The sequence below is a fragment of the Canis lupus genome, chromosome 11 (assembly GCF_003254725.2).
Source record: "Canis lupus dingo isolate Sandy chromosome 11, ASM325472v2, whole genome shotgun sequence".
Lineage (NCBI taxonomy): Eukaryota > Metazoa > Chordata > Mammalia > Carnivora > Canidae > Canis > Canis lupus.
This window is the reverse complement of record NC_064253.1, coordinates 32,779,933-32,795,477: the sequence shown is the minus strand read 5'-3', so window position 1 is coordinate 32,795,477 and position 15,545 is coordinate 32,779,933. Positions and strand designations below refer to the sequence as shown.

Sequence of the window (15,545 nt, the reverse complement as noted above, 5' to 3'; positions counted from 1 at the left end):
CATCTAGGAATTATAAGGATAGGGAACATGCATGGGCCATCAGAATGAAATATTTCATGTCAGGGAGAAAATTGCTAAAGTTCCCTTTTCAGCATGCCAGAAATTTCTGTTATTTCTCAGTCTTAGAAATCAATGAAGAAAATAGTTATAAATGAAGTGGCCCATTTTAAAGTTGGAATAACCATTTATAGAATCAAAGGAGAACAATGCTAAATCTCAACTCACTGATAAAACAACATGCTTTGTCCTAAATTTGGAAAACCACACCTGCATTGGGTAAGAATTGCACTGTGACAGATAATCATGGAAGGCTTGCATTTCAATCCAGAGCAGTTTGTGGGGCAGCCTGTGTGGCTCAGCGGTTTAGCCCCGCCTTCAGCCCAGGGCCTGATCCTGGAGAACCAGGATGGACTCCCAGGTCAGGCTCCCTGCACAGAGCCTGCTTCTCCCTCTGCCTGTGTCTCTGCTTCTCTCTTTCTCTTTCTGTATCTCTCATGAATAAATAAATAAAATCTTAAAAAAGCAGTTTGTGTGTGTGTGTGTGTGTGTGTGTGTGTTTCAAACCCTTAAAAAGTTCAGCATAGGGCTGGCTGGTTGAGAAGAGGATCTCACAAACACAATAGCTAGTTTGCACTTGGTCAATAAAAAAGTGTATTGTCAAATTATCAATAGAACTGTCCAAAAAGGGAATACCTCCTTTGCTATGAGTCACAGACAGTAAAATTAGTATTTGATACTGAAATTGATAACTCAAAATTAGGAAATTTTTTTTCACTTTGAATGCCTACAGAGAAAACTCCTCAGAAAATAAAAATAAGGCCTGAATGCATCCAGCATCAGCTTACTGGGCTTCTTTAGATTCAAGATAACCTAGAATGTTCTTAAGGATCTGGATGGTCAGCTTTTCTCTGTAGCTCTAAGGCAGAAGGGTGGGAGAGAAATTGAAAACATTAATTTAGAGAGTTAGAAACAGATCCTGGAAGAATTGAAACTTTGGTAAGGACTGACAAAATATGAAAGACAGCAGATTCCAGTTTACAGATAGATAAAAAAACCCTCAAAGACAAAGAATAGTACCAGATTCTCTGATAACTCACAAAGGTATGCTGTAGGTTTTTTTTTTTTTATCATTTATGAAACGTAATTATTCCCTATGGTTTATAAAGCATGAAATTTCTCTCTGTAGTCACCCTCATTTTTTATTCTTGTTACAAAATAAATCTGGTCTCATTAAGAAAGCTTGTATATAAAGCAATATTTTGTGCCAGTGCAATGTAAAACAAATGCAAACATTTAAGAAAAGCTGTTATGTCGAGCCTTTCAAAATTTCCCAGTTAACGGCTTATGACATTTTAGTTTAAAGTAGAGACATTTTGGGGCGCCTTGGTGGCTCAGTTGGTTAAGCTTTCGCTTTCGGCTCAGGTTATGATCTCAGGGCCCTGGGATCCAGCCCTGCACTGGGAGCCTGCCTCTGCCTCTCCCTCTGCCCACCCCTGCCCCACCTGCTCATGCTCTCTCTCTCTCTCTCAAATAAATAAAGAAACTCTTTTAAAAAATGGAGACATTTTTTATGCCAAAGTGCTAATTTTCAAAACAGAATCACAGAACTGTTATTAGGCTTCTTATAGATTATGTTAACTCTGTCATTACTGCTTTATGTGATCTGGTCTGAGACATTCCTTACCCAAAATTTTAAAAAAGAGGGTCTTTATTTTTTAATCTTTGGGTCTTGAGGATATTTCTCCTATCATTAAAAAAAAAAAAAAAAAGAAGAATTGTGAGAGATCTAACCACTTGCTAACCTTGTCAGTTAGCCTTGTATGTTAATTACACATCTTGATTTGCGGAATTAGCTGTCAAGAATTTTTCAGTAGTGGGTCTAACATGGGGGTCTGGGGTGACAGTGAGGTCATCATAAAATGAAAGAGAAAGAACAGTGAGAAATAGGGAAAAATCTCTTCTGGATAACCTTTTTGTATCTCCGTAGCTCTCTTAACAGCATTCCCTCCCTGCTCCTGACCTTCTTGTCCATTTCCAAATACATGTTTCCCCAAGCCTAATCTACTGAAAAGTAAAATTATAAAAATAGCTTTTCTGTTATTTATTTGTCCCATTACTTTTTAGATCCAAACTACTTTATTATATGCTTCCTTTTCTGACTGCCTCAAGTGTGAATTGGATTTTTCTATTTAGAATGCCTAAGAAATCTAAGAATGAGTGTTAAACTATGGAGAATAAGAGACTGATTTTCCTTCTCAGTTGGATTGTGTTCACAGAAAATGAAAGAGAACCTCTTATTTATCATTGCAAAACAAAGCAAAGCAAAACAAAAAGAAACGTAGTGGCTAATTAAATGGGAACATTGTTGGACTCAGATGACAGGTTTGAAAAGAAAGCCACAGTCGCAGAAACAGAGTGATGTGATGCACTTCACACATTCCACACTTAGAACGCTTCCTGGTATGAGACATAGTACTTTCAGCAAAAGTAGACTCAGCAAGACTCTGCATGGTGTGAGTAATGCCACTCCTTAATCTGCTGCTGGCATTGTGGCTAAAAGAAGAAAGGCCTTCCACCTTCTCTCTGGCACTGATGGAAAGTTTGCAGCATTCCCAACTGCTGGCAGAGAGTTCAAGCACGAGGGCAGAGTCTCTAACCCGAGACTTCACTTCCCACAGTGCGGAATAATAGCAAGCAGCCAACAGCCTCAAATTATGCTTAAGATTTTTAGGAAGTACCTATTTCATGGTATCGGATTCTTTGAATTTGTGTTTAAGTGTGTAGAGCTGCTGTTCCTATAAATCTTTTTGTTCAGCTGATGAACTGTTTAACAAGGAAGATGTCATAGCAAAACTAAAGAATGTTGATCTTATCCATACACAATGGAGTTATAGATCTGCTAAAGCTGTGAAACTTTACCCTGCCTGTTTATAGTCATTAAATTCAAATGTAATTTTGTAACTGGGTTGGGTCTGTTTTACTAAGTAAAGCCATCTAGTTTGTTACCAACTTGAGCAACTTATACATGTGTATGCCATGTATATCGCCCTATCATCTATCTATCTATCTATCTATCTATCTATCTATCTATCTATCTATCTATCTGAAATGTCTCTCCCTAAGGAGCACAGATCCTTTAAATAGTACTCTGATTGGAATCTAATTAATATTTATAATCACAGCTAAACACTTCCCTGAGAGATTTAGTAGACAATACTAAAAGTAGGTCACCAGCATCTAAGTCTGCTTTATCCCCTCTTCACAATCCCTGTCAAATCTCTCTGTCTTCATTATTTGTAATAGAGTCCTTTATTTGATTTTACTTGCTTTCCTTGCTTTTCTGAATTCCTAATGAAAGGTGCAGAGCAGGGCCCAGAAAAGTCCATCAAATCTCTTTGGAGAAGCTAACCTTGGTTGGTTCTTCTGTAGCCGTTCCAGTCTGGCCTATAGAATGGAGTGACAGGATATTTCAGTGGTGTGCTGATAAACATTTACAACTAGTTCTCTGAAAATATAAAAATAACTGATTTGTAGCTTTTGACAGTCTTAATGGTGTAAATATTCTCACTATGACAGATTTCAAGCTTCCAGTATGAGTTGGTAAAGGATGGGCACTGGCACAGTGCTCTAATAGTATTTACACCATACAGATACATTAGACATGGGTAGCCTCAAGAGCATAGATTGTAGTAAAATGTAGTCAAATAATTAGGAAGGGATGCATTTTGATTATTTATTACCTTCGTTTTAGCATAAGTTGCCTAATTTAAAGCTTATACAGTGTAATTTTTGAAATCATGGATGTGTCTAGCAATCAACTTGCAAAATACCTAAAAATTTAACAATTTGCTCCTGAAAACTTATATGGGATACTTCTATTGCATGTCTGGTTCGTAAAATATTGCAAGATGATCATTAATTATACTTAAGAAAGGAAATAAAAGGGGCACCTGGGTGGCTCAGTTGGTTAGGCATCTGCCTTTGGCTCAGGTCAGGAGCCCGGGGTCCTGGGATGGAGCCCTACATAAGGTTCTCTGCTCAGCGGAGAGCCTGCTTCTCTCTCTGCCTGCTGCTCCCCCTGCTTGTGCTCTCTCGCTCTCACTCTCACACTCTCCGACAAATAAATAAATATTTTTTTTTTAAAGCAAAGAAATAAAAACTTCAAAGTCAGAAAAAGCAGTGTAGTTTAAGGTCAAAAGGTTGAGCAAAGTGATACTTGGGAAAATGGGTCCCAAAGTCAGAAGCAGGAAAATTAGGGAACTCATAAAACTGTGTCTGGTCCTTTCCTGGGGGCTGCCATAGCAAGATACCACAAATCTAAAGTGTGACTTAAAACAAGAGAAATGAAAAAAACAAACAACAACAACAACAACAACAAAACAGAAATGCAGTTCTGGAGATGAGAAGTCCAATATCAAGATGTTGACAGGGCCATGTTCTCTCTAAAGCCTTAGGGAAGGATCCAGCCTCACCCCTTGTGGCTTTTGCTTCCCAAGTATTCCTTTGTTTGTGGCAGCATAGTTCCAACCTCTGCCTGCATCCTCACAAGGCTGTCTTCCCTCTGTGTCTAAGCCCCAATTTTTCTCTCCTCCTGAGGGCACAGGTCATATTGGGTTAAGGGCCCTCCCTACTCCAATATATCTTAACTTAGCAATTAAAACTACAAGAGCCCCAGTCCCAAGTGAAGTCACCTTCTAAGGTAGCATAGAGTTAGGATTTCAACATATCTTTTTGGATGGAGACACAATTCAACTCATAATGTTGTGGTGTTTGGTCGTGGAGGTTCACCTCAGACATGAGGTTGTGAATAAAAAGAAAGAACTGGCACATTCTTTTTAGTTGCTATCCTTTTTATATTTGGCAGTACTATAGAGGCAGCCCTGAAGGCGTAAAGCCACAGGGAAGAAATAGACAACAGACTGTCTCAATCAGGCAATATGCATTAAAACTGACAGTCTAATTTACTCTTTTATTATTAATCACCTGTAAGTTAGATATTAATAGCTGTTAGGTTTTTTTTTTAAGTATGGTTTTATAGGCTGGAAAACTTTGATCACAGAAACAGCCTTATCCTGCAATCCAGTGGCATAGTCATGGACATAAATCATATAATCGACCTTTGATATCTTTCACCAAATATCTTGATGGTTTCTAAAATTGAATTTGAGGTAGGCTCTAATAATATTATAGTATAAAAAACTAAGATAAACATGAAAAACCCAAAGAAATATGCTATTTCTATGTCTTGGTTTAAAGGCAATCTTATGAATTTGCTTTGAACATGTCTTGACAGATCTTATTTGAAGCATTGATTTTTTAACAGCATGGAAGCCAAACATATTGAACTAGAACCCCAGTGAGGGTAGAGAAAAGCAATGTTGAAGACTCGCAGAGAAGACTGTATCTAAGAAGGATAGCGAGAACTATGAGTTTCCACAAGGGTTTTGAGATATATATATATATATGTGTATATATACACATATATATATATATATATCTCACATGCTGTAGAATTCCCACCTTTGGGATCAATTCCCGTTTCTGGTGATGTTTTATGAATAGCTCATTTCCTGTCCATATTTTAGGCTTCTGGCTTCTCCTTATTCTTGGTGTTACAGGTATAGAAGGAAAGGTCACACTGGCTTTCAGAAGTCTTGGGAGGGAGAAAATGAGGGATGAAAGTTTTTACGTGTTTTTTTAACTTTAAAAAAAGATCACAAAGATTCTATATAAAGGCACACATGACTTCGCATTATTTGGGCATTAAAACTCAAAAACTTCCCATGTTAGAATTGCAAACCTTAGTCTTACAGCTTAAGAGGATTACTGGACAGTTGAAAGTTAGCCTTCTTAAGCTATTAACTAGTGTTGCTGCATTGGAGAGAATGAAAGAGTGAGACCGAGGATGTGATTTTCTTTCAGAAGTAGGTGGGATTCAATGAGAGTACTTTTGTGACCATAATGAGACAGATTGAGTATGTGCATCTTATATAAAAGATAAATACTATAATGATGTCCTCAAAATATTAAGGCAGATAGTTACTGGTTATTATAACCATTTGAGGAATCAGCAAGAACCTTTAGAAACAGAAAAATACTTTAACTCAAAATAGCACCAATCACAATGATAAAATAAAGTGAGAGAAACTCTGAAAATACTGGCTATAAGAGAAGCTGTGATGTATTAAACGTTATGATGGACTCTTTACATGGTTTATGTCATTGGATCTTCCAGACACAAATGTTACCAATCCTACTTTCATAAGATTAATTTGAAGCTCCAAGGGGTGAAGCTGCTTCCCCAATTCTACACTGGCATCAGTGTCAAGCGGGGAAGGTGAGATTTGCCAGTTGTAGTTATATACATCATTATAATACACACACACACACACACACACACACATATGGTTTTATATGTATACATATATATGGTTATATTTTATCCCCAAAGTTTTGTTGTTTTCATACCTACAAATGGGCTGCTAGGGCTTTCACTGCAGAACATATATTTTTGGTAAGCCCACACTGAGTTACTGCTTCTAACATTATTGGGAAATTCAATTACAAGTGAGGGAGTGATAAAAACTAAAATAGAGATAAAAAAAAAAGAAAAGAAATGCATTCGTGATTCACTTATATTCAATCATTAAGGGACATTAGGATTTCTAGATGGCTAGTCTCATTCTCTGCTTTTTATTTCATATTATCACTCCCTTCCAGCATGGGGCCAATATTTGAGACTGAATCTGGCCCTTGGTGGACCCCAGATCTGAAAAGAAGTAGAAATTAATTATTTAGTTCACAAGGTGATGGTCCTAAAAAACACTGGCAATGGAGGAGCAAAGCAATCATGAAAGGGTGCTATATGAAAGCTTGTGCAATAATCAGGGTTGGGTAGAAGGGTTTATGACCTTTTGGTCAGTGAGACTGCTCCTTGCCAGTGCCAAGGGCATGGCAATTTCATAAGGGAAAAAAGCCTAAGTTGTCCTGCCATTCCAGAAGATAAAAGGCAGCTAAGCTGAGAATGCCATTGCTCAACCTCTTCTCTCTTTTTGTGATTTTCCTGTACCCAACCATGTGTAAGAGCTGATTTTGAGGTAGCTGACCAGCAGTTCCATGATAAACTTTGGCTGTGGTAGTTCAAATATTCAATGTGTATTTTAGAACATTGCTAAGTTGACTTAAATTCCATCACGTTCTATCAAAAACTCTTCATATTTGTCTTGAGATTGTGAGTCAATGATGGCTCCGAGGGGTCGGTTGAAGAGATGTAGTCATAGGTGTCTGAGATGCTATAGCATCCCCAAACAGGTGTGGTCACTCTGCTACAACAGGAACCAATCATTTGATAGCTGTGTAGAAATTTGGAGCAGAAACACTTCTTACTTTCATTCTCACTTTCTCAGTCCATTTTGGTTTTGTGCTAGAGATGATTTACAGGGTAGTGGGATCCTGAAAAGGTGAGTCTTGATTGCTTGTATGCGGGTTGTTACAACTCCTTTGCAAGAAAATCTCCTTGCAAACAAAGTGTTCACTAACTTACCTCAAATTTCAAAACACCTGATGTGACTATATCTGGGGTGAGTTAAAAAAACTGTTGGTATACCTGTGAATTGGTAAAATTCTAGAGGGCCAGTGATGATGTTTTAAAATCAGGCATACCATTAGACTCAGCAATTCATTCTCTAGGAATTTATCTCTAAAAAGGTCATCAGCAATAGACAGAGAGATTTATTTATAATTATGTCCATTACCAAATCCAGAGAGAAAACAACCGAGCTAGCAAAAGTTGCTACATAAAAGTCTGGCAATGAGGAACTAGTTAAATAAATTATGTAGGACCACAGCTTGGACAACTCTACAATCAAAAAAAAGGAGGTGATAGCAGAATACTCAAAATGGAGAGGATAATATTACCAATGTATTGTTAACTGAAAAAAAAAAACTAAAAAAATGCAGGTTTCAGCAACATATATATATGTGTGTATACACCTATGTGTAAATACATGGCATACATATACATGTATAGAGATCTATAAACCAGTTATAAAATATATATGTTTATTTATCAAATAATGAAGCTGTACTGTGGAATGAGATTGTGAGGGGTTTTAATTTAATGTCTATGTTTTTCTATTAATTTAAATTAATTATAAAAAGAACTTAGAATATCACTTTTAAAGTTTCTTTTTAATGCTTTCTATTTTATTCTTAACTGTTTATGCAAACCTTTTATAACAAGTAGGGTCTTTCTAACCCTAAGAAATTAAGTAGAATATTTTTGAAGTGAATCCCAGATGTTTTAAGAAGTAAAAATGTCATTTATTGAGTATGTCTATATCTTAATTATAGGGACTCTTCTAGGGAACCTTTGTGAATACTAAATATTAAAATCCTAACTCTATACAGTGTCTATAATATTATCATTCTCTGGCTACTTTGTGGCAGATTTGCATTATACCTCCCCCATAAAAAAGTATGTGGCACAGTATAATTTTGGAATAACTCCTTTAAGTAGAGAGCAAAGACAAACTTTAGAGACTGGGCAGAGTTATTGCCTGACACAATGTGGAAAAACAATCAAAGCAACTACATGTGACTTTTATGAAATGAGTTCTCTGTATTTTTCATATATGACCTAGCAAAATTATATTCTCCACAGCATTACTGCTGAACTTAAAAACAAACAAACAAACAAACAGAAAACCCTTTACCATTCAATTTCAAATATATTAACTAGAAAAGAATTCAATACATGAATGTTCAGGAACACTTTAGCTTGATTTGTGTTGTGCCATATTGGCTTGAAGATAACTGGGTAGCGGGTATTGAGATAAAAGACAGTATTATGGGAAAGAGTCAAGGCCAACGCTAGAGTGTGGGGACTTGGTTGGAAGAGCCCTGTGTCGGGAGAGATAGATGAGTCTCTGGGTATGTGTATCTGGGCATGTGGGAGGGAGACAAGGTTGAGAGGTGATGGGTCATTAAGTATAACTGCGGGTACTACATAATTTTTCCCTGTGGCCGCCCCTGAATGCACATGTCTTCCACATTAAAGGTTTGCCAAAAATCTCTTGATGACTAAAATCTCTACGTCCCAGTCTGTATGAAGGATTTCTTAACCCACAAGAAAATTGCATTAAGTCCTAACTCAGTGAACTTGTAACCCTTGTTAATACCCATTTCTTAATCATTAGAAGAGCACCTTAAATTGGATTATTTTCAGTCCTTGTGTAAGAACTGTAGTAACATATAAAAGGCCACAGAGTTAATTCATTTCTTCAATATGCTATCAACGCCAGACAGATTCTTCAGGCATTTGGGTCAGGGATTCAGTAAAAGAATGGTTTAGTTGATATATAACCTGGCATTACATCATTCCGAACTGTGTATGAATAGGGATTATAAAAAAAGGTTTGTTAGTTTGCTGGAATGTAGCCTCCGTTTTATAGAACTTAAGTTTCCTGGTGTAATGCAATATCTTTGCTTTGTATTATAGCAGCATTCCTAATTATGTAAGCATACTTTGTTTAAAACAGTGTATAAAGGCCAAACCATATTTGACTAAGAAGGCTGACATTGCACATTATTTAAAAAGGCATTTAAATATAGCTATAGAAATAAGAAAAAGACGCAGGAAAGGATTACAGAAAGTCGTATTTCACTCTTTTATTCCATTTCCCTATGTCTGACATCAAGGCTCTTCCCTTCTTTACTCTTTCGCTCTCCAGCTAAGCTTTCCATTGAGTTTCCCATGAACATTTGTTTCCAGTTTCATCCAGAATTATATTTTAGTTTCTTCTGCTTCTATTTCAATGACAAAGAAAAAAGATATGGAAATTTCAGGCTGTAAATATTAATTTTAAGAATCCTCTCCCTGTTCCCTTTTGCCATAGCTCTTCCAATTTTTTCTCCCTCATTTTTGTCCCATTTCTCCTTCTTGACCTATCTTTGCTGCTGTCTTCTCTCTCCGTCCCCTTTTTCCTCCCTCCATTCTCTCTCTCTCTCCCTCTTTTTTCTAGAAATGAGTGATGTCCTTGTGCTGACTAAAGTAGATTTAATGTTGTTTCCTTTTAATAATGTTAGGTAGCACTCACTGAGTACTTAGTCTGCGTGTCATCAGGTTCACAACTCTAGGAGGTGCTAAAGTTGTGCTCGTATTACAATTTGTGGCTTAGCTAACTTTTGCAATTTTCCCATGACCACACAGTGAGGAGTTGTGTTTTATCTGAAGATAAACACTCTTCTGTCTAACTCCAGAGTCCATATGCTTAATCATTATCGAATGTTTTCTCCACTTTTAATCAAAGTCCCTGTGATCAGGTCCTTTCCTTCTCCTTGGTTGTAGCTCTTTGCAGATCTGCCCTAAACCAGAGAGCCGTGTATCCTTGTCACACAGCATCACTTTCTCCCTCTTTTACCTATTCAGAGTCCTGTTCTTATGTTCATTGAAGCTTATAGAACAAATCCATTAAATCCAGTAGGGGATGTCAGATTCTTATTTTATAGTAAGGAAAATAGAGGTTCTTGGTTGGCAGAAGAAAGCTCAGCCAGTCCTAGGATTTGTTTCTCAGAAAATAGATCCTGTGCTCTCTGTGTTTTGCTATCTTGCATCATCTGTAAGTGGATATGGGCGACCTTCCTCTAGTCTTCTTTAAGATCCTACAAGGAGCAGATACACCACTTCTATACGGATCAGGCAAAAATGCACACCTCTGCCTTTGATCTCTAATTTATAACTTCATGTAAGGCTGAACAATAACCAAAAATTCTAACAACCACCATCTTGTTTTATCCCCACAATGTGACAATTTTACCAGGAGTTTATGTGTCCTTTTAGTAGCTTAGGAAACATAAGTACCTAAAGATGGTGAGTAACTTAATGAAAATAATAATTTAACATCTTAAGTACCTTCTCTATGCTCTGAACAGAACTCGAGGTTTGCTTATCTCTAATACAATTCTTTTTATTACCTCATGCTACATAAAATCATCATGTCTAAAATTAAATTAGACAGTTTCCTCAAACTAGCTGTTTTCTGTACTTCTTCATTTAAATGAGTAGCACCACAACTTTTAAGGTTAACCTCTCTCACTAGTTAGAATTTTAGGCATATTTACTATGCCTCTATCTTTTTCACTCCTATGTTCAGTTAATCATCAAGCCCTACTGATTTTTTTCAATAAAAATATTTTCTATTTTGGTGACATGGCTATATTGTTCAGGTTCATCATTCCATGGTTACATTATCCCAATCAAATTTAAACTGATTTTCCTTCCTTATGTTTCCTTCCTCATCTGCCTTGCATGATGCTTTTTCTAAGTAGTTTTTCTAAAAATGTTTTTCATCATCTTGAGAACCTGTAATGGCTCCATTGCCTCTAGTCTCAATTCTGAATTATTCATTCTAACTGCACACTATGACCTCCATAGCATGAAAAATGTCTTTCTTATTCAACATAATGTCCTGTACCATCATAAAGCAAATTTCTTATTCCAGTTAGAATAACTTCCACAGTTTCACATATATATACACACTCGCACACTGCCAGTTTCAACCACTCTGCCTTTGCTGATAATGTCCTTCTGGCCTAGAATTCCCTACTTTTTTCTTATATCTGAGTCTATTCTTCAATATCTCGAACCATCTCTCTTGCCTTTCAATTCACCTTCCCTTTCTACTTTTCTTCATCAAACATTGCTATTTCTATGTTGAATATTGTGCTAGGACAAAAACAAAAGACACATGTAAAAAACACATAATCCTTGTGCTTAAGGAACTCATAGTCAATGCATCCAGAATGCCTGCAATGTAACCTCATACAAATGTTGCCCTGTGGTTGCTTCATTCTGTGAACTCACACTCTACTAACAATTGTCATGATTTTAATGATAATCAGGAAAACAAATCAGTAGTACACCCATTGTGCAAAACAAAGCATCTGGCTTTGAAATTCTAAAAGAAATCTTATATGATTCCTGATCAAGAGACTTATGATTTATTTGGGAAAGCAGTTATATATTAATAAATTTTGAAATTCAAACATGTATACAATAATTGACTAAATGTGACACAAATAAAAAGTGATCAAGGTAGGAAATTATGGGCTTGAAAGTTCAGGAAAGACTTTACAGACTAAATGGGACTTTAGTTTTTTGTTTTGTTTTGAAAAAAAAAAGTACAACTACCATAATGGCTAGATGGGAGCAAGATGTTTCATAACATTTGATTCTATATTGTCTTCCAGTGCATTCTAATTCCTTTATGGCTGTGAGTTCTGACTCACCAACTTCCTGGTAGGCTTCTCCAGGATGGTGTGTGTATCATATGTTTGTTTATATCTCCTAAGGTGTACAGAATGACTTGGGCAATAAAAGGTTGAAAGTAGATTGTGTATAAGCATTACACTAAACAGGCAATAATATTGTGAAATTAAGTTTATCACCATCAAGTTACGCATTCTTTTTGTAACTCACCCAAGTTGTATAATTTCGAGGAACACCGATGCGTAATGAGTAAAATAACCTATCAAGTATCTTTTGGTAATGTTAGAAGAATCCTCAGTATGACCTAAGATCAAAACACTCACATCTTCCCATTTTCCATTAAGATTCTTTGGAGATGTCTGTGAAAGATTATTATTTGCTTTTTAAATACATCTATCAGCTTTCAAAAGCATTCACTGATTTTTTTTTTTTTTTGCCTCCTCATATATACAGGCAGATCTAGTAGAGGCTGGCAACAATAGCTCTATTCTTAGTTACACTGTTTGCCTTCATTAAATATTTCTTAGGCAAAGATGTTCTCAAAACGTTATTCTGTGAGCAATGCTCATGAACACAGTAAAAAAAAAAAAAAAAAAAAAAAAAGGAGAAAGGTCCAAATTGGGAAGAATTGAATAAAATTTCAGAGTAACTGTGTTTTATCCTATGCTCTCTTGTTCATTAACTGTGGGTTTGTTACAAATTGTTTAACGTTTCTGATTACAATTTTTATTATTCCTAAAAAGAAGTTAATAATACCTAGGATTTATAGGATTGTTTGGAGAGTTAAATTGATTTTACTTAATGATCTTGTTTAAGAAAGGTAACTTTTATTTCATATCAGAATGTTTTTTCTCCATGAAAGTAAAGTGGTTAACACATAAAATCCCCCACTGTGCCCCCCTCTGAAATTAGGAATTCTGTGGTAATTGATTTTTAAAAAGATGACAAACACAGTCTCACCAGTTTTTCCACAATATAAAGGATGAGAAGACCTTCTAGGTTCTCTCTGAACAAGGTTTGGGAAGTGGCTTGCCAAGGATGTGATTCATTTGATTTGGTCTTATTTCTGTATGCTTAGAAGCACACAGAATGAGTGAAACTTCTTTAAATGGGCAAGGCACACAGTGTGAGGCCCACAGAGCTGATAACATGATATAAGGTAGCAGAGCAAATACTGAGGACTGAAGATTGTTGCCAGAGCATTCTCAGAAACTGTGGCATGGACTCTGTTGTCATAATAATCTAGCCACTGTTTGTGTTTTGTTTGATTTCTGTAACAGAAACCACCATCTACTATGCTATGTGTTTCTGTGTGCGTGTGCATACGTGCATGTAAGACGGAAAGAAATGACAGCGCATTAAGCATCATATTTCTGCCATTTGTGACACAGCATCAGACAGATTCTGTCTCATTTCACTGCCATAGGATTGGGAAGTGGAACAAAGGGAGATTAAACCTGAAGGTTTTCTACTATCACGCTCTAGTTCATACCTTGCTTTCTTTCAGGTCATATAGAGTGTTTGAGAGGTGAAATAGAGGATATGAAAAGAAAAAAACAACTTGTATTTAGAGTCAGTCATCCTTGCTCTTTTATACTGATAGTAATTTCATGTATTATTCATATTTTTACTTAAAAACTACTGAGTGCTGATCTAAAGAGGAGTATGTAGAAAAGTTGGCATATATATATATTTGCAAAGGAAAAGTTTGTTAGTTCCTAAAGAAATACAAAACATGGAGATGTATGTAAAATCAGTTTCCAGGGGCACCTGGTCAGTTAAGCATTCGACTCTTGCTTGATTTCAGCTGAGGTCATGATTTCAGGGTCGTGAGACTGAGCCACACATTGGGCCCTGCGCTCAGCGTGGAGCCTACTTAAAATCCTCTCTCTCCTTCTCCCTCTGCCACTCCAGCTCATACTCTCTCCCTCTCTCTCAATAAAAAAAAAAATAGATACATATAAATACATGCATACATAAATATATACAGACATAAAATTAATGTTCAATTTGCAGCTACTCAGAAAAGTCTTGCTTCAGAAAATAAGACTGGTTTTGTGTCAAAGAATATCATCCTGTCTATTTAGGGCTAGAAAAGAGTGTCCCAGTAGATATTTATTAAATCTTCAATGTGGCTGAACTAGCTTGCAAAAAGTATTGATTAAATAAAACATGTCTTGATTTCTATACACATGGGCATACATGTAATTTTTAAAGACTTGGAATTTAGTGATATTTCTGCCATGAACCTCTTCCTTACATAATTACTACTACCTTATCATAACTTACTAGGTGCCAGACATTTATATACCTTATCTCAATTGTTCTTCAAATGGTTGTTATAATCCCATTTAACAAATGAGAACAGCACATCCCAGAGAGATAAAGTAACTTGCACAGGGTCACTTAGAATCCACCCACTTCTGTTTGAATCCAAACCCATCTCAAATATGACACCAAAATCCTGGTTAATGGGTAGGTCACATGGCTTAAAGGGTAAGGCTGATATATGTATTTGTTTGCATATATTTTTCTGCTTACATACATGTAGTGCCTTGGGCCACAATTTATTCCAGTCTTTGTTACTCCACAGGATACAAAACAAACTAAAAACACAAAAATTGTGGTGTGTGTGTGTGTGTGTGTGTGTGTGAACAGGGGAGGGAGAGAAACAGAAACTGTCCTCAAAATTATCCTCTGCTAATCCTTTTGATAGAAATGAAGAAAAAATAAAGAAGTTTTAAAAAGTGATGTTTTTAAACAAAAAAGTTTGAGGTAAATGCAGTTTAAAGCCTAATTCTGTGAAAGGTAGTTGGAATTTGTGGCATTAAGAATCTATCATGTAGTCCTCACAGGAACAGGAAAAACAATTCAACAAACTCTTCCAGAGAGTTGCTTTTTCAATAAGCAACATTTGTGCATTTTATGATAGAAATTATATGATATAATGGTATTCATGAATTTGAGGATTTGTAAAAGCCACAGAATATATCCCTCCCAGCTGACAAGAGTCTATTAAAACGTTTCCCAAAATATGCTATGCGTACACTAGCTCACAATGTTAATGGGCATTACGTGAAAAGAAGAGTTTAGTAGTTTAATCAATTTGGGGAAAATTTTGCCAAAAATAGATTTCTTTACTGCAGAGCCACTCAGAGCCTTTTATATGGTCACATAAAATTTAGATTTCCAAGGAGGATATAGTTTATAGCTTTTCCTAAACTTATATAGCCATGGGCTCCCTTTTTTTTAGACACCTTTTTTTAAAGATTTTATT

At 36.2% G+C, this 15,545-nt stretch overlaps 1 long non-coding RNA gene across 2 annotated transcripts in view; it reads left to right on the top strand.

The window, feature by feature from the left end:
• The window catches only part of LOC112650009 (uncharacterized), a 122,281-nt gene that overhangs the window by 85,363 nt on the left and 21,373 nt on the right, over positions 1 to 15,545 (top strand). The gene's annotated exons all lie outside the window — the stretch shown is intronic.